Source organism: Thermobia domestica, chromosome 8 (assembly GCF_964235325.1).
Source record: "Thermobia domestica chromosome 8, izTheDome1.hap1.1, whole genome shotgun sequence".
Classification (NCBI taxonomy): Eukaryota; Metazoa; Arthropoda; class Insecta; order Zygentoma; family Lepismatidae; genus Thermobia; species Thermobia domestica.
Window position 1 is genome coordinate 217296739 of NC_137461.1, and position 25370 is coordinate 217322108.

Consider the following 25370-nt stretch of genomic DNA (forward strand, 5'->3'; position numbering starts at 1 on the left):
TAATTTTCCACCTTAAAACAAATCTGAAATCGGGTTTATTTCCTGTTGGTAACTTTTTCGTGGTAAATCATCCGCAGCGGAATGATGTCCATCCTTCAGCCAAGAAATAAATAGCTCGTGTACTTTGAGCTTGTCTACACTCTAAAAAATTTCATGGGTAAATTTACAAAAAAACGGTGGCAATCTGTTTGCCAAGCCTCTATGTAAATCAGTTTACATTCCTAAAGTTGTAAAACAGAATACACATCTCGTTGTAAAGTATTTTACACTGAATGATGTAAAAATACACCGTGCAATATAATTTGTTTTACTCTGACACATGTAGTTTGTTTTACAACTTCAAAAGTGTAAACTGATTTACATAGAGGCTTGGCAAACAGATTGCCACCGCGTTCGTTCGTAATTTTACTAAAATGCGTGCATGTAAGTATACACGCATGTATGTAAATTTATAAATTGATCTAATATCTAAATACATAATATGTGTCACTATTATTATATGCTCCATCGAATCGGATAAAAGATATTCTGTACACTTGTGACCAAATTATCCAACGCATTATATAAGTATAACTAATACTTACCATAATTAAATTTTACGAGAGAACATTTCCGTAAAATGTGAAACCACATTTACTGACACACAACAAAAATTCCTTCCATCCGTTCACGACAGAGCGCAAAGCCAAAATGTGTCGGTCTGTGATTTATACGCTTATAAAATTACATCAACACCATCTTTATTAATTCAAAAATTATATACACACACAATATCATATATAAATTGCCGACATTTTCAATGCGAACTTCCAATTTCCGCAGAGGTTCTTTCTTAAATCATCAACAGCACATTTACACATCACATAAATAGCGAAGTATCAAAACAAAAATGATTCTCCCACTAATGCACAAATAACTAGATATTTTCAGCAATAAATGCTGCACTCTTCATTTTTCCGTCAGGTTTCCTTTCACTAAAGAAAAAAAGTAGTTTTACGAAACTTTCCTTCATATTAGAGTCTTCCTTTTATGAACATCATTACGACACAATCTTTTTGGCACACATTCAGTGATTATTTTACACAAAGCATAACTGGAATTCCTTCCGTATTGCTGCCTACGATTCTGTAAAATAAATAAAGAAAAAAATTAAAACTAAGTATTTTGATGCTAAGTGAAAGTTAAAATAATTAATAAACTAACTTAACTATGCCTTTCTAATTTGTACATTAATTTTTTTTTTAAGCTAATTCTTGCAAGTTTAGTTTTGGTAAGTTATTGCAATGAAAATATAAATATGTGCGGAAATGCAGTTACGTGAAAATAAACCTTGTTGATCATTTAATACATAGACTGCATAGTTGAATCTGCTGACACAGCTGACAACGGCTGTCCCATCTCTTGTTTAAGTTGCTTTTATGAAGATTGAGACTAGGATTTTTTTTTTGTTTGCAGAAAAAAGGAATAAATAATTTTAAAAAACGTATCTCTCAATGAATGAATTCATTCTGTATAGTACTTTAACATAATTTATCTTGCGATTGGACGCATAAAGATGTCGTAACAGGCCTGAATGTATCTGTTTTTAATTTTTCTCTTCTTTTCAGTGAAGCAAAAAATAGCACAACTTACTATATTAAAATCTTGAGGTGACAGGTGTGGGATAAGCAGAGAATTCCACTGGAAAGAATCGTGTAACATTTTCGTAGCTCACTTTTTGTGTCATACGGGGAGCATGGTGGCTCAGTGGTAAAGCCCTTAATTGTGGTGCGTGAGATTCATGGTTCGATCCCAGGCCAAGGTAGTTCGTGGTGGATAATATCGTCTGTGGAATTTCTTAGGTACTCCCGTTGCCTACTACATTCTCATTCCAGCAATTCTTCCATTATTCACTTGTCTCAATCATCTGTCTCCCTTAGCCTAAAAGAGCATAATCATGGGACGTTAAACTGAAAGATTTTATTTCATATTTTTTGCCGTCCTTTTATCTTCAGTTCTTATGATTTATATCCATTAGACGTTTTATCTGAATGTACACTCATGTCCAAAATTATTGTCGCATGTCTATAAATATGTTGTTGTAGAAATATAATTTGATAACGAATTCGCACGGTATTTCTTATAATGTTAGTATGTGTATTATCGGCAAAGACATGTATGTGGCAAATTTCATGTCGAAAGAACAGTAAATAAGAATAATAAAACGAAAATAAAATGTTCTTGTCCATTTAGCAACATTCTGTTTTACTCATAATTTTCGTATTTATAATTCTTTTCCTGTGAAATTTACCACAAATATACACTTTCCGATTATACACATAGTATCAATATTAAAAGTACCCTGCAAAATCATTATCAAATTATATTCTTATAAGAAGACAGTTATAGATATGCGGCAATCATTTTGGACATAGGTGTACATCATCATAGGTATTCTGCTATTATTGGCAGGTCACTTGCTGCAACTGAGAAGCTTCCATGTATCACGGTTTCCGCGACGCAAGTAGCAAGAAAGAAAAAAAGTAAATACTCAGACTAGCTCAACGGTAGAACGCCCACCTCCGGCACTACGAGTACATAGTTCGTTTCCAGGCTATGTGAATTTTTCGTGCAACATTTATCTCATTTAGTCTAGAGAGCATATTCGCGGCACGTAAAAATAATCAAGAAACAATTCAACTGAACGTAATAAAATTAATACAAACCTTTTTGTATCGCAGAAGAAAATAACATTCAATATTACGGACATCTTATCATGTTTCCATTATTAAAGACCATAAAGGCTTATTATGTATTCGGCAAAAAAATCTTCACTGTTAAAACTTGATCATCAATACTTTTAAAGGAAATGTATTTTATTTTTAATCTTGCAACTTCTTTAGATAGTTCACCTTGTTTCTAGGGTCCTACCTTAAATATATATTCTCGTGGTTTGTTTTCTTTTTTAAATTAAGCTTAGTGTAAGTACATTTACATCTAAAAAGAATACACCTATTACAATTTTTAAATCTTGCATGCAAATATAAGTATATTGACGAGTTCCTCACTTTCTTCAGTCTCCTATATCATACACTATGAAATTCAAACTAGTACAATGTTACACAAAGCGTGAAAGAGTGCATCACTGGACCAGTACTCGAATCAGGAATTCTTTGGTGTGGGAGATCCGGTTCGATTCACGGTGGGAGCTTATGTGGTTCAGATTCCACTTTAAGTTGTAGGTCCACGTCTTATATAGCCTCGCTGCTGAAAGGGAAGCTTTCTAGAAATCAATCAAATGAAAACAAATCGAAGATTCGGGGTTCGAATCTCAGTCCAGTGATGCACTTTTTCACTGTTGAATCATTGAATTTACACCCATAGAGGAATTGTGTGTTAAAATCATTTGATTCCTCCATTCGTTAATGTAAAAGTACGATCTTGTCAAATCCTACTGAAAAAAGTGTGAAGAACAGGATAAAATATTTCTATTTATCTGCAAAAGATAAAATTTCTAATAATCTTTTTTTGTGTTAAGTGCATTTACATTAAGCATAATCCATAAAAAAGAGGGCCTCAGTAAACTCCCACCAATAATAAAATGCGCTACTTAAAAACGATACCAAGTTAACGTTATTTAAAAGAACTGAAGATATCCATTAAAGACAAAGCCTTAAGACCTCTGCTGAATAAATTATAAGCATAAATGGTCCTTGACAATGGGAACTAGGAGTTATCAAAATATCGACTATTAATTTTCTCAGAAAAATAAAAAAAAAATGTACGAAGTTTATGGATAATATATATTCTGTTAACTCTATGAGTAATTATAAACTGATTTTATTTCAACAAAGCTGATTACCCCTCATTACAATTTCCAAACTGTTTAATCAATCTGCTGATTTTAAGTATGTGTTACAAATAAAATTAGTCCATTACCTAAATTGTTAAAAATTATTATTCATAACTATGTCATAATAGTTACGCCACACAATACTTTATATATATACAGGATGAACTATTTATCTTGATACGCTATTTTAATTTTTAAACTAATAGCAAAACAACTGAAATTTTGTACCACGCAAACATCAACGAGGGACATCATTTTATATATAAAGTCAAAAAGCTAGTTATCCTTACTAGACTTCCTCATCTACTAAGCATTAATATGTATATATGTATGTGTAGTTAGAGAAGTATTGCAAAACAAAATAATTTATTTTATAAAATATCCCTACAAAAGTTTTACAAGCAAACTAAATTCCCTGACTTTTTCAGGATTTCCATGTCGGTGGGAATCTTGAAATTGGATTTTTTTCAAGAGCCTTTATTTCGAAAAAATGTTTATATAAGTACCTCATACAATTGCATAGATACTTTCCAATAGATACGAACATCGTAATGTTTATAGAAATTTGATATCTCAAACCGTTTTGGAAACATGGTAAACACTGATAAAGTTCGGAATACTGCTTAAAATTACGTAATTCTTGTAATTACAATACTCACAAATACGCTAATTTATTATGCAATGTATCAAACTTTACTATTTTCTCATATTTCTTGAATGGGTTGAGAAAACAAATTGAAGTATATATTCTGCTCTTTAGGCCAATTAACAACTATCTACGTGACTGGATGTGATATTTATCGAAACATTTTTCGAAATAAAGTCCTTTAAAAAATGTCAAGTTTTGAATTTCTTGTAATTTCGTTCCTACTTGCTCGAAATGCATCGTATGATGACAGTTGAAGGGTAAGGGGAAAAAAGAAGGAATGTCACAAAATTGCATTTTCGAGAAAACGGCGTTTTAATATTGAAAACAGCGTAAAAAGAATAGGGTTAGTCAACTTTTTTGCCCCTTTTTACATGGATATTTCTACATCTACGCATGCATGGCATATACAGCCAAATAGTACCAAGAGTCACCAACAGATAGGACAAAGCACCCGAAAAAGCACGCACATGGACATTCCTGGTTTTTTTCCCCTTACCCTTCAGTTGTATTCGATACAAAATTCCTTTGGATTACGTCGTTCGTGTCATCTTCGCTATCACTGTTGTGGAACCCTTCAAAATTCGGCTGTTTTTCGATCTTTGTGATATTCTCGCCTCCTGTTTGCAACACTGTGTAACAAGTGTGGTTTCCATTTTACATGTAGATTCAAAATATGTAACAACCTGACATAGTGCTATTTGAGAAATATAACTTTATGTTGTGTTCGCAACATTGTTAGTCTGGTAATATCACATAATATGTCACACAATGCCCCCCTGTCGATATTTGCATGGTACGAAGTTCCAGCTTTATGTACCTATTAGATTAAAAGATACAAGGACATATAAAGATGAATAGGTCTAATATAACTTGGATCATGAAGCACTTTTGTAACTATAAACTAATGGGTAAAAATAGATTTGATAGAATGCATATAATTAATAATAAAAGTTAAAATTTTACTTACGTAAGTATCAAAATAGTAAAGCAGAAATTTGATATGCTACATTTCAATCACAACAATCATCTTGACCACATATTTTTACGAATTTCTTCCATCGTAGGGAAAGGTACCACACTTTCTTCTTCTTATTTCTCCCGAAAGGGTAACCCAACTGATGTGACCATAAATTCAGCTAAAGTGGACAAAAAAGATTTAAAAATTTTGAAAAAAATTAATAACTTCACATTTAACAGTACTAGAAGATGAGTGTGAAGAAACAATATTTATCGTGTAGTTGGAAATAAATGCTGAATAATAACAAAATAAATATTATACTTTCTAAAATTAAAACACATGAGCCAAGCACTTTATTCTCCTATAAAAAGTAGTGAGCCTACTCCTATCATATGTTCACTATGAAGATATAATAAAACTCTTAGTGTATGTAGGCACTCTTTCGAGCTAAAAATGTTTACTGCTCAGTTTAAATTATCCAATGTTCTTTTTTTAAATTATCGTAGGGTCCACGTAAAACCATCGCTATACCTACACATCAGAGTGGCGGTGGTTCAGTAGCAGAGCACTCACCTCTGATGCGTGGGGTCATTGGTTAGATCCCATCTCGCACCAAGTGGATTTTGAGGTGGAGAAACACGATGTACGTAATTTTTTCGGGGTGCTGCCGTTTACTCTAAATTTCTTCATTTCAAAAATTATTAATTTCATCATCACAATCTTCCTTAGCCTTGGTGTATAAACATGAAAATTAAAAAAAAAAAAAAAAAAAAACTTGATTTCAACGAATATTTACTTTCTTTTCATCTTGTATATAACTTCGGGTTTGATCGAAGTTCATGTGGTCCGTATTCCAGTTAAACTGTAGGGCAAGATTCTCCATTAAAGTTCTTCAAAATGTAGGTTTAACCCTTTTAAATTCTGGCTCTTTTGGGCGTTTTTCTTGAGTCTCAGATAAGCAGCGACAGTATCATCTCTATTTACCCTAGGATCATGGTTCACAGCTCGTTTTTTTTTTTTTTTTTCAGAATGGAACAGCCTTTCAAACAGTACCACTTACATGTCCCTATGATGTAACAGAGGGGAAATATTTGTGGGAAAATCGGGATTTTTGGGGCTCTTAAAAAATGTTTGGAGCCTTCTGGGCCCCACAGGGATCTACGCACAAGACTTTTTTTTTTTTTTTTTGAAAAATACTACTTAGTCTACTAAACAACTGTAGCAAATTTTGTTCTCACAGGTTAAATAGTAAGGGATGGAATTTTTTTTACCTCTGTGGGGAAGCATCAAAAATGGAGCCAAAATAGGCCTAAAAACACAAATGTAACTTAGCTCGTTCTCTTCAGAATAGACCTGTCTTTTCAAAGGTACTATTCAAATGTCAGAATTGCAGAAATCCCTCAGTTTTTCTTTAAGAAATCCCTTTTTTTTAAATTTTGGAGTCGCCCCTGCGTTAACCTAGACATCAGAAAAATTCGGGAAAGTGCAGCGGATATGTTGACTGCGTGTACAAAATTGCAGGCTCCTATCCTGAAAAGTAAGGGAAGGAACAATTTTTAAAAATGTCCGCACAATGGACCATTTTACCTTAAATGACCCGGAGGAAATATACAAATTTTCTGAGACGTCCCTAATTAACCTAGGATCATGGTTCATAGCTAGTTCTTTTCATAATAGAACAACCTTTCAGACGGTACTACTCGCATCTCTCCATCGTGTATATAAAGGAATTACATCGGAAAGAAACAAAGAATTTTTTAGAAGAAAAATCTCTTTCTCCCCGTTTTCTCCCTCCGGAGCCTCCTCTGTGTTAAACACAGACAGCAGAAAAAAATCAGGAAATAGCAATTGGTATGCTGACTGCGTGTACAAAATTCCAGGCTTTTATCTTGAGAAATAAGGGCGGTAAAAATATTTATCGATGTCCTACGCATATTCCCAGAATATTGCACATGTCTGCTTATACAGAGTTTCAGATAAAAATTTCCTGAGTCATCCCTAATTAACCTAGGACCATGGTTCATAGGTCGTTCTGTGAAGAATGCAACACTCTTTCACATCGTACTTTTTTAAATTTCCCCATCATGTACCAGAGGCGGGAAATTTGAGGGAAAAGGGAAATTTCCCTGAAAAAATCGCATTTCCCACTCTTGTCGCCCCTCTTGACACCACTCATGTTAACGTATAGAGCTGAAAAAATATAATAAATACTAGGGTACACCCTGAATGTTTGTACAAAATTTCAATCTTCTAGCTTCAAAAGTGAGCCCGCCAAAAAATAATGAACTTAGGTGTAACCAAAAATATATTTTTCCCTTTATGACTTCATTCAGTTATGACGTCGTGACCTCGAGATGCAAAAGCCCCCACGAAACATGTTCTACAATGCTTCTATGCTTGAGAAAACACAAAAAAACCCGAGGTAAAAAGCTTTATTAGTTCATTTTTAAGCCCCAAAAGAAGACATTGTTTCATGAGAACTATAGTTCCATAAAATTTAAAAGGGTTAAAGCAGTGCTATTTCCTCTTTACACTAATGATGTAAGCACTACATCGAAAATGAATGCAAAAGATCACATTTTTTAATGTAACAAGGTAAGATATTTAGATATTTTAATTAGTAAGTATGCATCTCATCGTTATTCTAAGTAATTAGAAATGATAAATTAGTTCAGACAATTGAGCAGGCATAAATCCTCCCCAGCAGATACAAGATTGAGGCAAATTAAGATTCAAATTCAACAATATCATCCAAAAACTGTTCAGCCGAATTTGAACATTCTTGATACAAGAGTAGACTTTCGGCTTGGGCGAGTTCATACATTTACACATTCGTGTTAGCGCGGAAGTCGAAAGAAGGTTTACAATGAAAAAAAAAAAAAAAAAAAAAACTCATGCGCACTCCTTGGTTGTTAAAGTACAATAGTAGTCTGTCAATCCAGAACTAACTGTAAGAACAATGAACTGGAAATATCGAGCTATCTGCACATTATGTCATAGATACATGAGAAAAAAATTATACAAAACGTGCCGTAGCGTCGTGTACATAATTAGCATATTGACATTAGTAAATTAAAATGATATTGCGAATGATTATTTCAGATAATTATTTATTACGTGCAATACTTTTATATTAGGGAATTAATTTTTACAATGTATTATTTCATTGATTAGATCACAGTTTAGTACCCTTTCAGCATCGAAGCTATATGAGACGTAGGATCAGAACCACATGAACTCTTACCGCGAATCGAACCAATGCTGAAATCAAGAAAAATTAAAAGGAATTACTAGTATTACATCCCACAGATGACTTTTTCGCTAAAGAAGGTGGATTATTAATGATTGTTTTGAAATTATGTATGTATGTTAATAATAATTAATGACTGTTGCATTTGAAATGACTATGTTAGAAGAAAAGGGACAGCCCAGAGTAAACCAATGTACACATTGTCCACAAAGAATTTCCATGCACGGGGATCGAACCAGAAACCCCTAGGCCCAGAGGTGAATGCTCTACCACTGAGCAACATAGTCCTTTCCGCGGCGAGGTTGTATATACAAACTACACAATGTTTGAACGTATATGACATACAAAACAACTCTCGTGACAGAAATACATTGCCGTAAACACTACTGTAAGTACACAGGATTATCAAATGGTATATTATTTCCTGTAGTATAGGAGGCGCGATGGCTCAGTGGTAGAGCGTTCACCTACAGTGCTTGGGGTCCCTGGTACGATCCCAGCTCGCGCCATGTGGACTTTGTAGTGGACAAACACTGTGCTCGTGGGTTTCTCGGGGTTCTCCCGTTTTCTCCCACTTTCTTCATTCCATCATTTCATTCATCTCTTATCATCACTGTCTACTTTAGCCTAACCGCCATAACCGTGAGACGTAAAACTTTCATTTCATTTTTCTTTCCTATAGTAGCCTATTTGAGGCTTTGTAGCGAACACCGTGTGCGGAACCGTTATAGCGAACACTCCCAGCAGACGCATCCCCGCGCGAGTCCACCTGCTCCGTTCCTATTCTGACTCGGTTAAATAGCATTAGTGCTTCAGTTGCCACCTAGCAGAAGTTGGTGTTTTTTTTGCACAGTCGATTTTGTAACACGTCCGAAAATGTACTTATACCCGTAAGGAGCGTCCTCGTAAAGTCAATCTGCTACAATGAATGCAACGCCTATCCTAAGAGGGGCTGCATGGACCAGTGGTAGACAAACGCCGTGTGCGTGCATTTTATCTGAGTTTTCCCTTTTTCTACCACTTTCTTCATTCCACCAATTCACTCATTTCTCATTGTCAGCGTAGCCTTTAGCTTGGCCGTCATATTCGTGGCACGTGAAACTTATTTCATTTTCCTATCCTAAGAAACAACTTATAAAATTTCGTAATAAAGTGATTGGATATAATAGGATAACACATCAAATTTCCCACTGTTTTTGCTTGTATACATATCCTCCATCGTTGACGCTTCTCCCCTCTACAAACAAACCCCCATGTAACATGGGCCCTCCCTCTCTGCTTGGACTATTACATACACTTTTTCCTATTAGTGGCCACCTAGCACACATCAGTTAGCGGTTTTGGAATCTATGGTAGTTTTTCTTGCATATCTCGTACGTATTTGTATTTATAACGGATAAGCCCTCGTAAAGTAAATCTACATCTAAAAATACAACAACATAAGAAATAATTTCTAAAAAATATTACGTGTACATTTCGTCAAGAAAGACCTAAATACCGTGCGGGTTTACTTCTGGAACACCAATCGAAATAATTGTAAAAAAAAAAAAATCACTAATCTCCTTCTTATTGTACCATAAAAGATTTGCGCTGGGCAACACGAAAATATCTCACTTGTATTGCTCTATATATTTATATCACATATGGACAGAAATAAATTTGTTTCTTCTCGGTGTTACTATGCAATAACTGGGTTATGCTGGAAGGGGTCACATAAGCATGAAGCAGAATCCAAACCGCTTCTCGGCTCATCCGAGAGAAATTGTCCTCCATTTGAACGCGAAACCAGAGCTAATTGGCCAGAAATGCGATACGTCTGCAGACTCACTCACGAAGGACTCCTGATAAAAATACGTTGTACTGATCTTAACATACTTGTTAACATAATTGTCAAGTCTTTTCAGGACAAAAAGATAAACAGTTGCACAAGTGAAAACATTATACAGAATTACATATGGACAATTTCAAAATACTGCAAAGTACAGAAGAACTCATTTCGTCCAAGTGAGTTCACTACGACTTTTATCAGTCGAAGTTAAGGTAATACAACTTAATTTGCATATCATGGCTCTGAACCATTTATACATAAATAGATACCAAAGATACTTCAGATTTCAATAAATGTCTCTCGTGGGGTTTGTATAGCACCTCCCCCCCAAAAAGTACGGCATTTCGATGTATTTTATCAATAGTAAACATTATTAAAACGAAACAATATTTAGAATTTTTCTTTGCAATTACATAACAATAGTAACAAACTATTAAAAAATCACAAAAGAAACATTCATAAACCTATAAAAAAATGCTTTTGTAGTATAATCACTTTGAGTAATGAATGGGGAATTTTGGTCTGAAATATAATACGAATAATATAGGGAGTGAAACATGATAACCCACAAACGTGTGTTGATCAAGATTTTACGAACACTTACATTTTTCGGTTTTTGGTTTAAACCAGTAGGCTTTTCTGAAGAAAAAAAAAAAGTAGCTGGTTTAAAACAACCAACACTGCTTATAATAGTAAAAATTCGAGGCCACCAGAAATAATTGTTGTAAAAGTAGAGTTCCTTTACAACTTATGTATAAATATGGCTTCTAAATGTAGGCATAAAAACTAGTGCAAAAACACAAACCAACCTCTGCTAGGTGGTCACTAAAAAGCACGAATGCTACCTAACACTCAGAGCAGGTTGAGGCTGGTGAGCTCGCAGAGTAGAACAGGGGTGCATCTGAAGTGAGCAGGTATGTCAGCGGTGGTGGGTACACGCGAATGCAAGGGTAGTATAAAGAAATAGGTTTTTGGCAATGATATGAGTTCAAATTACACTTGTCATGGTTTCATACCAGTAACACTACAATGGAAATATAAAATAGAGCTTGGCAAGATTTTACTTTGACTCGGACAGTGGCTGCAACGATTCATCTAACCCCATTCCCGGAGCATTTTAGATATCACATTGAAGTTGCTCTATCCATTCGTGACGTAGTCACGTGGTATTATCATGGGTGTAAAGGTAGAATAAAACGAGCCTTGCGGGGATCCTAACCCCTTCGCACGCTCACCTATGTTTCGTAACGTAAGTAAATCACTTTTTGGGTTCACTCGAACAGATGATTTTACCAAATATAAAATGTATAGGTAAAATACGATGTAAAACATTCTTCCTGAAGGAATGAGAGTGTGAATATAAGTAACTACTGTCTTTTTACAACAGCATATTGAAACGAATTTTGAGTGATAGTGAAAGTATTGTATGTGGAAGTGTGATGCAAACCCTCCTTCCCCCCCGTCGCTGACGTGCCTGCTCCCTACGGACACCCCTCCTCGCTGTCACTTAGGGCCTCTGTTGTGCTCCTTCCCTGACTTGGTTACATAGCATTTGTGCTTTTTAGTGGGTACCTAGTACAAGTTGGTTCGTGTTATTTGCACTGTAGTTTTTATGCCATACGTCCACATCGTATTTACATTTAGCACTCCTGAAGTCAATCTGCGCGTAGTAATAGAGCTCCTAGTTTAGTGCATACTCTGCTAAAAAAGATATAAAGCTCTAACGTAAACTGAAAATGTAAGAAATATGCCATAATTTGGTAGAACCATCTGCTCGAGTAATGCCCACTTCTTTTTATCCATAAAGTTTTGTATGAAAAGTGGCGTATTTACCACATGACTGCACCAAAGGCACAAACAGTTCCAGGAAGTGACTGAACCTGTAAGAACTGACTAAAGTCACTGTCCGAGTCAAAGTAAAATCTTGCCTACAGCTTCTATACATTGTGAAGAAATATACCGCATCTAATATAATCTTCTTTCTTATGCACTCATTTTATAAGTCGTAAAACCCTTGTAATGATTTTATACGGTGAGGTTAAGATAGCCAGAAGACAATGATTAAAAAGCCGGACTTTATGAATCTGTAAATTATATATGACAATTCAATTCATTAATTGCGTTAGGCATTTTGGCACAAGCAAGGTGGAAAAGCTACATTTACATGTTAAAATGCTTACCTGATAGATATTTCTCTGCTCCTCCAGCGGCTTTGAATTGACGCTCGTTCTGAAGAACTCTTTAAATGTCATTGTACGTTCCATTCTCACTTTTTCCTTGAAAGTTAATATAAACTTTCAGTTCGGACTTAACTCTAGAGATATTAAGTCAGTTGCGATCTTTTGTCCAGCACTCATTAATGAAAATACCCGTTCGCAGTGATTATTACTACTTTGTATGGAAAGAATATATGAACCGACTTTGGAACTCGAAACTTTCCTTATCTTACAACTTACAAAAAAGTACCGATAATAATTTGGAAATTCTGAAATATATTAGACTGAAGCCACCGATCCATCCGAATAATAGGTTGAATTGATTTGATTTTGATTTTAACGTCCCGTTGAGCAGCAAGGCTATACGAAACGTGGACCTACTGATTAACATGGAATCCTAACCACATTATCTCCCGTCGGGAATCGAACCCGGGTCTCCCACGCCATAGCCGCGTACGCTAACCGCTTAGCCACGAAGGAGCTTCCATCAGAATAATGGAAGTTAAACTTAATGAGGCAACTGAAAAACAGGACAAATGGGGGGAAGGTTCTAGAACACAGGTTCCTCTATATAGATTAGTAGCTAGGTTCGTTCCGTTCTATACCAAAATTTAGTATTTAATTCGCAGTATTGCCGAGTGAGCCTCAGCGAGTGAAGGCGGGTTAGAGCCGCGCAGGTCACGTTGCTTTCTGTCTTTATTACAGCTAAATGAGAAGGGTGATCTGTGTTCTAGACCCTTGTCCAAATGGCCATCCAGCTCGGCTACTAAGCTGGACTATCCAGCCAAAACCAGGACATCAGCTCACCCTAGGTGAGGTTCTGGAACACAGGTCCCCCTTCCACTAAGCAGTAATAATGACAGTAAATAACGTGCCCTGCGGGGTTCTAAACCTCCTTCACTCGCTAACGCTCGCTCAGCAATACGGTACCATGTTATTAAATATTAACCTTTGGTACAGAAACCAACCAACCTAGCTGGTAACCTATACCTGTGTTCTAGAACCTCCCCATTTTATAACCAACACTCTTAAACGTAAAATACAGCTATATTACTTCATATTTAATTTTGTTGCTTGCAGAAATTTGTTCTCTGTCTTTTCCAGCAAAGTCCTGAATTTCACATGTAAATCTTACAAAATGTGGTGTGTCAAAACTACAGCAGCACCGTAAATACCGTATATATCACAATATAATGTCTAGTCCTGGATTCTTAACCTGCAAATATTCTGTCTATTAATATTATTAGGTATGTCAGAGGTAAGATCCCTATACATTTTTATTTTCCCCTTCTGAAATAGCATTAGACATTTCTATTGTTTCACAGATCTATCTTTACAGAAACTAGGACAGCACATCGTATTTATGAAGGCAATGAAAATTATCCAATTCGCCCCTAGAGATACAAATTTTTAGTGCATGAACGCATAACGGGGGGTATTTAAGTATTGCACGATTTGCATCGTCTTACCGGTTGCTGTATTATTTATACGACCTAGTCATATATTACATAGGGATGTATTCCATATCTCCACTAACATAGGTATAATAAGCCTGATACATATACTATATAATTACTCTATAACGTATAATCTATTGCATAAAAGATAAGAGATGTATTTTAAATAACATTTTTAATTTTAATTAATCTACTTACCTATCAATGGCATCCATATTTTAAAATTTCTTGTGGTCAGTGTTGACACGTGATTTTGTTTTACCATATGTGATGTCTCAGTATTATCTACGTTCGGAAAAATAGTAGTACGTCATGAATATCTTAAGATTGTACTGGCAACGATGAATTCCCATGGTGCAATTTTTTGTTGAAAAGGAAAAAGGACGTGTAAGAAAACATTATATAAGGTATGTTTTTTAAATCACAATAATAAAATGATGTAAAATTTCAATTTCTTCAATAAAAATATCAGAATTTCGTGTAAGTTTACAGCAAATTTGTAAGAATATATTGAATTTTGTAAATTAACATAAATAAGTGTATACAAACTTACAAAATGAAGGATAAAACGAAATTACCCACACATTTTGTAAATTAAACTACAAAAATTTTTTTGAGTGTAGCGGTGGGCCATTAACATTGATGAACAACAAGTTAGGCAATGTTTGAGCACTTAGTCTATTTCTAATATCAGTCATCTGTAAATTCATAAGGGGAAATCCCCGTTCGCACTCTGTCGTGGAAATTGATAATACTTCTACCCGATTTCTGCAACTCCTCATCGACAATCTGCATGTTAGATTTAAGTCTGATAACGATTTTTCTTAGTCAGTTTTGAAATACTCAGCAAGAAGTATAATCTCTCTATCACCATACATCTTTTCCATATTGACCATGTCAGTTGGCAAATGTCAACTCATGGAGAACAGAAACTTCATCTACCACGCCTTCGATAGGGAATCTTGTGAATAAATTATCAATTAAAGCCTGATAAACTGATGATTTCTTATTTGTTTATAAATTTATTTTTAGCAATTACACGTGAAGGTTTGATGCCATTACCAAGTTCCCTCCCCCGTCTAGAAAGCGAAAGGGAACGAGGTTCCTGGAATGTTCAGAAGTGAATGAAAATTTCCCTCCTTCTTCCCCTTCAACTACCACACTGCTGCTTGCCATGTGCCAAATTACGATGAATTTAAATTAAATTATCATAGTATAATTATTTCCTTGTTGAATTATCAATACTTTTCAGTGGAAAAAAGGATGAAATTTCAAAGTTCCAAATCAAGGTAAGTAGACCAACGTAAAGGGAAAAGAGTGTAAAATTTTCCATATAATTATGCGTACAATCCAAACTTAAAATTTCCGTATAATTAAGCTTACAGTACAAATTTTATGCCTATTTTAGTCACAAGTTTTTGGGTTAATTGCCCTGTGCTGAAAGCGCTCCATATAATAAACATAAGCTTCAGCAATTACTATAGTAGAAAGCAATGGATATATGAAGCCAAGCACTGTATTTTTTGTTTCTGATTTTTTTTCTTAAATAACATCTATCGTTTTCGATCATTTTTACAAACCAACTCACTACCAATTTTCCATACATAGAAAGTGTCTTTCCCTCCACACACATAAAGAAGAATTTAAAACAATGCTAGGACACATTCTGTTTATTTTCAATAAAGAGTTAATACACTGAATTTCAGCTCCGTAAGTTTAACGGTTTGCGAGATACTTTTTTTTTTTTTTTTTTTTTTTTTTTTGCAAAAATTCGGATCCTCCCTATCTCCTTAGGATATTATACATTATTATAAAAGCAATATAACATCCCAGTTTGGATTAAGGTCTAACTATATACCAAAAGCAATTTCATTTGACTTTGCAATTTGACCATGATGATCAGGCACACATAGTTACATTCAATTTTTATATATTACAGTGATTCAAAAACGTATTTTTTCCAGTAGTTAGCTCCTCTAAAAACTCACAGATCTCGAAAGCCAAGTAGTAGTAAAAGTCCTATTGTTATTATTACAATTAAAAATATCAATATCCAAAAGTCCTGAAGTTCTTTTTTTATTTGTTTAGATATACTCACCTCAGGTAAGTAGACAGAAACAAGTGGAAAAGGAAAGGAAATGAAGGCCTTGAAAGTAAAACGAAGACAAATTTACCAGTCTTCAGAAGATACTGTCTGCAATGCAGTGAGCAGAGGGGGTCAGTAGATCATACTGAGTCGGTGGGTCGCAGTGGGTCATGGTGGGTGGTGGGTCACAGTGGGTCACGGTGGGTGGTGGGTCGCAGTGGGTCATGGTGGGTGGTGGGTCACAGTGGGTCACGGTGGGTGGTGGGTCACAGAGGGTCACATGCTGTTGACCCACGACCCATTGACCCACTCAGAAAACTTGACCCACTTGACCCACTGACCCACCGACCCACTGACCCACTCCATCTCTGGTGTACACCACAATGTTCGTGCAACATTTCGGAGTACTCCAGCATTCTCATTGCACCAAATTTTCAACATCATCCACTTACCTTAATCATCCATCACATTTAGCATAACGGACATAATCTTGGGACGTTAAAATGAAAGATTTTATTACAAATTTAATAATTATAACTTCCATTTCATCGTCTTTCTACAAAAAATCCTTACTAATACTTTATGTCACACGTATTTATATTTCAGATTTCTATCTTAGTCCGGCTACATACTGACCAGAAAGGTTTTGTACTCTGAGCAATGCAACAAATCCTAGTCCTCCATGTTGACAGCAGCACGCCCTTCACAAAGGTCTCTCCAACTTTGTTGCTGAAATACGTAGTGAATTCACTCAGGAGTCTCTCTCTGCGCTCTCTTCTGTTTCCCTATGTCTCGGTTCGGATTGTATTCCTCTAGTCAATATGTAGTCGCCCTTATATATTATTGCTTGGACTTTAATTAGTCAGTCTGGACTTCTTCTTCTATATGTAGAAAATGAAATGAAGTTTTACTATCCACAGTTATGTCATGGGGACTAAAGCATACGGTGATCACAAGAAAGGAATAAAAAGGATGGAATAAAGTAAGTGGGAGGAAACGGAAGAATCAGAGAAAACCCATCCACACCGTGTTTCCTCATCACAAAGCCAAGCTGGGCTAAGCTGGAATTGAAACTGGCATCCCACGCATTAGAATTGAAGGCTCTATTTTATATACATATAGAGATGAAGCTTATTGAACAAACGCTCTTTTTTATATAGAGAGATGAACATTATTGAACATAGTTAAAAAATTAGGTTTGAATTATTCTACTGAGCCATACGTAATTGCAAGGGTGCGGCTGAAAAGAAACGAAGTTTGAGTAGATCCTCAGAGCTTTTCTTCTCTTCCTGTAATTCCATGAAGCATTAATTATTATTTGGTCTTAGCACTTGGTGTCATAATTCAGTGATACGAATATAAAACTCTACACTAGAGTAAAGTTACAAAAAGATGTTATGCCAATGAAATATGGAATGAGTGGATAAAAAACTACTATACAACAACAATACTAATAACAATAATCTTTATTAACGTGCTGGGAATGGCCGGAAGCAAAAATAAAGCACCTAGCGTTACAATTCAATGTTATATGCAATTGTAGTACTATACACGGATAAAAATATATGTTCTGAAAATCTCAATGTCAGTTCCTGAAACATATTCAGAAATAAAATGAAATAGAATTCTAACATATATACAGTTATTATAGTTACTTAAGGAGTTTGTTATTAAAACATATTTCCTGTCATTCGGTTGAAACAATATTTTAGCCCTTGTATCATATTTTGAAACTTTCAATTCAACTTTTTTTTTTTTTTTTTTTTTTTTTTTAAATATGAAGTCCACATAACGGAGGTTACTAAACATCTTCTCCATAAAATTCGAATTCAGCATTATCCTCTTGTCTTCCAATTGTTCATATTTAAAATATTTTCTTCAGTATTTGATGAATTGTTATGATAACCAAAGTCTAAGTTAAAACATAATATTCTAAATATACTGGTAAACTAATTATTTGCTGAGCAAAACTATATATTTTTTCATTACAATTCAACACGTGTTACAGTTTCGCCAACTAACTCTTTGGCTTCATCAGACAGATAGTGTCTGATGAAGCCAGAGAGTTAGTTGGCGAAACTGTAACACCTGTTAAATTTTAATGAAAAAATATATAGTTTTGCTCAGCAAATAATTAGTTTATATTTAACTATAACAAAGCAAAGCTTCTATTTATGGGAAATAATATTCTAATAAAACATTTTTGAACCTTTTGAAATTTAGTCTCAATTTTTAAGCTAATAATAATAATAATAATAATAATAATAATAATAATAATAATAATAATAATAATAATAATAATAATAATAATAATAATAATAATAATAATAATAATAATAATAATGATAATAATAATATGTTGTCACTTACAGGTCACTTACCACAAGTTCATCATTACTTGAGTTCATCATGACTCTACTTTAGCTAACCCCTCTGCCCTGTGCAGTTGTACGAGTCCTCATCCAATTGTATTATCTTTTGTTTTGACTATTTTCCTTTTGGGGTACTTTGCGCCAAACAGTGCCTCAAACAATTTAACTTCATAATTCTAATTACTTATGATGTGTTCTTTAGTCGCCGGTTAATCCCGACACTAGCTCAGTGACTTTTCTTTCTACCAAGCAAAACTCTTCATGTTCCATGTCCTCCATTGCGAAAGATTTTAACTGTTTACCTTCTCTTATGTATTGTCATTGTTGATCAGAGGACAATTCTTACCTGTGTTTTCCTATCGCTTTATTTAACACTCATAAAACACATTTCTTCTTCTGACCAAGTTCTTCTTTCGCCATTATCTTTTTCTTTTACTTTCAATTCAAATTTCAGATATGCTACATAAACACTGAACAGTACACTCGCAACATTAAGAGTATGGGTCTAAAGTGACATTGGCTACTGCTGCTAGACCTTTCCATATCCATATGCTTGTATACCAATAGACGCTTTCCATATCCATATGTTTGTATTCTGTCTATCAATACAAAACTTTGTACAGTCATTTGTTAACCCCTATAGTATTTTCGAGATACATTTGGATGTATGCTTTTATCCGGGGCCACTCCAGAGGAGGCCAAATTTGATGGGAGGGATTTTTGCACGGAATTTTTCAGACATTCTCCCAATTTTCCATGTTCAAGTACGTTATGGGCCCATAAATAGCACCTCTGGAAAGCTTGTTTTATGCTGAAGAGAATGAACTGTAAACCATGACTTTCCAATGACCAGTGTTGATGCAATAGCTATTTCATGCGAATCTACGATTTTCTTTATACTATAGTACGTCCAGTAAGAGAGCGTCTCTGACAGCTCGCAGTGACATTGCCATTACTTGCGTGTCAAGGTGTTTTTCGGTGCAACTGTAGTGGCAATTTAATTAATGGTATAAGACAGAGTGATCGTGGTTGGTAACACTGGTATCAAAGTAGAGGCTGCAATGTCCAACCGCATGTGGTAAGAAACGTCAGAGACCATCTCTTGTTGGCCGTTAAGGTTAACGGGCCCCAGGGACTTCATCCGTTGTCCAAGGGACCTAATTTTTTGTGCATGAGCATATCTGTTATGTTTATCGAATGGACTAGGTTTGATTTGGATGTCCAGATGACACGTTCATGTCCGTTCCTTGTTAGAATATGGACGATTTCTTAAAAAATGAAATTTTTCAGTTTTACGTCTCACAGTCATGCCGGCTAGGTTAAAGGACATGATGATGAGGAGAAATATTGAAATGATGGAATGAATAAAGTGAGAGGAAACGGAAGAACCGCTTAAAAACATACGCACACTGTATTTGACTACCATAAGTTCACTTGGTGCGAGCTGGGATCAAAAGAGGGACCTCACGATACCTTACTTTTGCATCTCTTACAAGCATGAAACAAATCAGTAGAGAACAGCTCTCATAAAATTTTGCAACTTAAGTATGAGCCAAGTACCCATTTAATTTATCTTATGTATCCTTATATGTGTGTCGATCCATACAAGAGACAAAAGATCTAGAGAACTATTCGATGGATCACCATCAATTTTAACCAGGATGTAGAGGAACAAAAGTTAATAATGGATTTTTACTGTTGAATGTGATATGCGAAGCGGAAATGATAGAAATGAACCATATCCTTTCGTAACCAAAATCTTTGTAGAATAGAACCATTCATAATTTTACACTAAAATTGGAAGGCATAAACACTTAGTAGAACTTCGAGTTTCAATATCGATCTACTTACAGAAAAAAATATACGAGATAGCGAGAAACTGATTGAATTGATCGAATTCTCTAAGAATAGGTATTATCTTGTTCCTTGTTTCTTAACTCTCAACTCAAAGCAGAAGAGGAAGAAAGCAGACACTTCTCGTTTTAATGTTGACTACTATAAAGTAACACCGTAACACATAAGAAGTTTTTTTTTTTTTGCACTCCCTAATTAAATTGGAAGTGGTAGAAATCTAGTATCGCTTCGGTTTTAATTACAATAACTGAAAAAATATTAGGCGTTACAAACCTAATTCTTTTACAAGACATACACATAACACTATTTTTTTTATTTATATATTTGATCTCTTTAAAAAAACAGCACAAGAGTAGACAATCTACATAACTAATTCAATTTTGACGATACTTGACACAGACGTAAATCCTGCCTTGTATACTATGCAACGAAGCATTTCTTTTGAATCTCAGTTTTCGAGGTACTGGCCGTTGAAGCTGAATTTTAAACTTTGTCAAATTTTCAAACCAGAAAAGCCAGCGCCTTTTCCGTCACTATCCTTCAGTAGACAACATCTATTTATAGGCTCTCACACAAGTGGTGAAGCAGAAAATTCCAGTGACCAAACATAACGCCGGGTTCATCCAACGTCACGACATACAGAAACTCTGCTTCACTCATATTGATTTTTCAATATTACAGTCGTTGAACAGTTCTTCAGTTGTAATTATTTTTGTATTGTCATGCAAATAGAATAGTTTATAAATGTCATTCCTCTCCTATATTATGCATCTTACCCTTAAAACTTAGCATTTGCCTCGAAGCCTACATTCTTCCGTTGTGGGTGCGTAATCAGGTTCTTGTGTTAATGCATAATATTTGTACAGCTGGATTAATATAAAGTACACTCCCTTAATATCTCCACCTTACCGTGGTGGGAGGGTGGATTGCGTGCTCTAATGATCCCAAGAGCTATACCGGAGATAGATTCGCTATCAGAAGGCTTCCCATGCCGGGCAGGTCTTTAGGAGTAGGAGAAAGACGAAGAGAGATATTACGGTAGTGAGTAGCAGCTCTACCAGTACCACACTGAGGTTGAAGATGATTGACTTCGGCAAGGCTCAGATGTGGAGAAAAAGAGGCAGGGACAGGATGTCCTCTATGGTTGTTTTACTGCGAGGTGGAAGAAATTGGTACACAACCACCTTTTCCAGTCCCTAGAAAACAACATGGAAAGACAAATAAGAAAATGTAATATTAAGGAATATGATACTACTGTTTCACAGAGGGTCGCCCAAGGCAATAGAGAGAAACAAAGCAGAAGAAACGAAACCCTTTCACGATAGGAACCTGGAATGTGCGACCGCTGTTAGAGTGTGGAAAACTGGAAAATCTGAAGAAAGAAACGGAACACATGAAGATGGATATTTTGGGAACCAGCGAAGTTAGGTGGCCTGATTCAGCAGACATGTGGAACGGGGACATCAGAATGATTTACTCATGAGCTGTAAACGGTAGAGCAGGAGTAGATTTCATCTTGAATAAGAAGATAGGACATAAAGTTATAGGCAGCTGGAGATACAATGGAAGGATAGTAATGTTGAAGATAGCAACAGAGCCGAGGAATATGACGATAATTCAAGTATATATGCCTACATCAAGCTAAACAGATGAGGAAGTAAAAGACACCTATAAGCAAATAGAAGAAGCATTGATGAAAGTTCAAGACCAGGACAATTTAATAATCATGAGTAACTGGAACACAGTAGTCGGCGAAGGTAAAGAAGATAATGTAACTGGAGTTTCAGCCTAGGAGAAAGGAACCACTAAGAAGAAGATACACATGGACAAGACTAGCATACAAAGAAATATACCAAATAGACTATATAGTGGACCGACAAGCATTTAGAAATCATGTAAAGAACCGTAAGAGTTACCAAGGTGCAAACGTTGATATAGACGATAATTTAGTTTTAATGAAGAGCGAACTCCGACTAAAGAAGAAAAGAGTGGTAGCACCAAACAAAAGATGGAACATGATCAAGCTAAGAAGAGATGAAAACACGAAAAGGGAATTTGCAATTGCAACAAAGAGACGTCTAAGGTGGCTTTAGTGGATGATGACATCAACTCAAAATGGGAAGTCATGGAAACGGGGATAACAAAAACAACCGACGAGCACATAGGAAGAGAAACTAGAATCCAATATAAACCATGGATAACAGCAGAAATACTGGAAATGATGAAGAAAAGAAGACAGTTCAAGATAACAAACAAAGAAGAGGAATACAGAAGATGCGGAAATCACATCAATAGAGAAATAAAGAAGGCCAGAAAAAAACCTGGATAAATAACATGTGCAGGGAAATTGAGGAAAATATAATTAAAGGAAATTTGGTGAGAAAAAGAAATGCACAGACATTATTATAGACAAGGACGGGTCAGCGCTAATAGAAGAGGAGCAGATGCGAAGAAGATGGAAGGAATACATTGAAGAACTCCACAAAGAAAACAGAGTGAACGAAGAAGAGATAGAGAAAGAAGAAGACATCGATGAAAATGAATTAGGATCATCAATTCTACAGTGCGAACTTCACAATGCTTTGGAGAAAATGCAACATGGTAAAGCCCCAGGAATAGACCAAATAACAACAGAAGTGAATAAGAATCCCGGAATAGCAATAACAAAGGAACTATTCAATCTTATTAACCAACTGTATATTTCGGGAAAAATACCAAGATACTTCGAGAAGTGCATATTGATCCCTATCCCGAAAAGAAAAGATGCACGGAGATACGAAGAACACAGAACTTTCAGTTTGCTTTCCCATGCATCAAAAATATTGTGCAAAAGTATCGCACAACGAATAGAAGGGAAAATCAAATAACTGCCATCGGAGGACCAGTTTGGATTCAGGAAAAATGGGAACAAGGGAAGCAATAGTGAATCTATGGTCGATCATGGAACAGCGCATCAGAACAAACAAACCACTTGTGATAACATTTGTAGTAATAGAAAAACGTTTTGACAACGTAGACCGTTCGGAGTGTTCAAGAATCTGAAAGTGGATTACAAAGACAGAATAATAATATACCAATTTTACAGGAACCAGACAGCTGTTATAGGAAGAGATCAGAAGGAAGAAAGAATAAGTAGAAGAATAAGGCAAGGGTGTGGACTTTCCCCTCTCCTGTTCCTATATAGAAGAGGCTATGAAAGAATTCTTTGATAAAAAATTAGAAAGGCGTAAATGTAAATGGCCAGGTTTTCAACACAAAAAGGTTGGTTGATGACATAGCACTGATAGCCGAGAACGAAAAGGACTTGCAGGAAACGCTTTCAAACTTAAACGACCAACTGGAAAAAACATGCAAAATGAAGTTAAATAGGAAGGAAACAAAAGTGATAAAGTGCACAAGTACAGGACACAAAGGGGTAAACGTATGGCTAGAAGGAGAGAAAATTGAAGACGTTAAGACGTTCCTCTATTTAGGAAGTCTAATATCCTAGGACGGAAGAAGTGAAAAAGACGTAAGTTCCAGAATAGCGCAGGCCAAACAAGCATTTAATAGGAAGAGAGGACTACTAACATCAAGAAATGTGTCATTGGACGTTCGGAAACGATTTATTTAGACTCTGGTATGGAGCATGGCGCTTTACGAATCAGAGACGTCGATATTGAGAAAAGCTGAAATATCCAAACTGGAAGCATTTGAAATGTGGTGTTAGCTCAGAATGCTACGCATATCATGGACCGAAAGGAAAAGGAATGAAGACGTACTAAATGAAGCTAATGAAGGACGACGTATCATAAAGATAATAGGAAAAAAGAAGAAACAGAATGCTTGGCCATCTTATTCGGCACTCTAATTGAATCACCCTGCTGATAGAGGGAAACACGAAAGGAAAACCAGGAAGAGGAAGACCAAGAATATAATAGCTAGAAGCAGTGATAAAGAAGAGATCTTATCAAAACATAAAACAGCTCTCCCAAGGGAGAGAAAAGTTTAAAATTCTCATGGTCAAACTTTGCATTCTGATGTCTTGATATGCTGCATAATGTATACATGTTACCAGAACTTATCAAATTGCACAGATAATGTACACGCAATATACATAAATCTAAGCTTAAATCAATCTCATAATGATGCTTTCACTACTTATATAGCCACTATAATTATTGGGTACTAAGTATGTTAGTTCTCATGACTCTGCTCAGCTCGAGACTGCCCTCCTGACGTTTTCAATTTTGCTCACACACTCCCCGCCATACCGTGTATTGTTATCTCACAATAAGCACGATCTCATATTATAGACTCTCCAGGTCTTGAATGTGCAACTCTCAACCGAATTCACGGTTGTTAAATTTTCAACTTTTGTCCGGCTAGATTTGCATTTGCTACCACTGTGAGACAGTTTTATAATCTACGGCAAGAAACCGACTTCCTTTATGCTTTTACCACTTATGATGATGATGATCCTTTTGTAAAGCAGATCCGAATACGACTGAAATAGTACATCTTATTTTATATATAATGTAAAAATATTTCTGTCAGTTTGTCATGCTAATTTCTACAATGTTCTGCAAACTTTAAAACATTTAAGAGTTACGGATTGTATAAAGAATTAAGCGAAATATTTAAATGTTCTTAAGAGACAAGCCGAAGATTTGGAAGATCAGCTAGAATACATGAAATTAAGAGCTGTATATTTGACACTTATAAATACAGAGTCTTTGGTTATACGGTGGGTTAATGAATTAGTTTACCATCTTATAAATACCAAATATTACGTTTTGCTTATTACAGAGTATGTACAACTACCAGAACCAATATTAAACAAATAACTCCACATTGGTGAACAAACAACGTTGAAAGATGTAAATGAC

General features: G+C 35.4%; 1 protein-coding gene and 1 long non-coding RNA gene across 3 annotated transcripts in view; one reads left to right on the top strand and one right to left on the bottom strand.

Annotated features, from left to right (window-relative positions):
• LOC145693436 (neuroligin-3-like) overlaps positions 1 to 25370 on the top strand; it is a 211349-nt gene that overhangs the window by 132004 nt on the left and 53975 nt on the right. The gene's annotated exons all lie outside the window — the stretch shown is intronic.
• LOC145693437 (uncharacterized) lies at positions 723 to 14542 on the bottom strand. Of its 2 annotated transcripts, none has more exons than XR_014132772.1 (3): positions 14389 to 14542; positions 5449 to 5617; positions 723 to 1125 (listed from the first exon to the last, which is right to left on the bottom strand). It is a non-coding gene; the product is annotated as an uncharacterized LOC145693437 (long non-coding RNA). The 2 variants fall into 2 exon arrangements; XR_014132771.1 differs by lacking the exon at positions 14389 to 14542 and adding an exon at positions 12698 to 12796.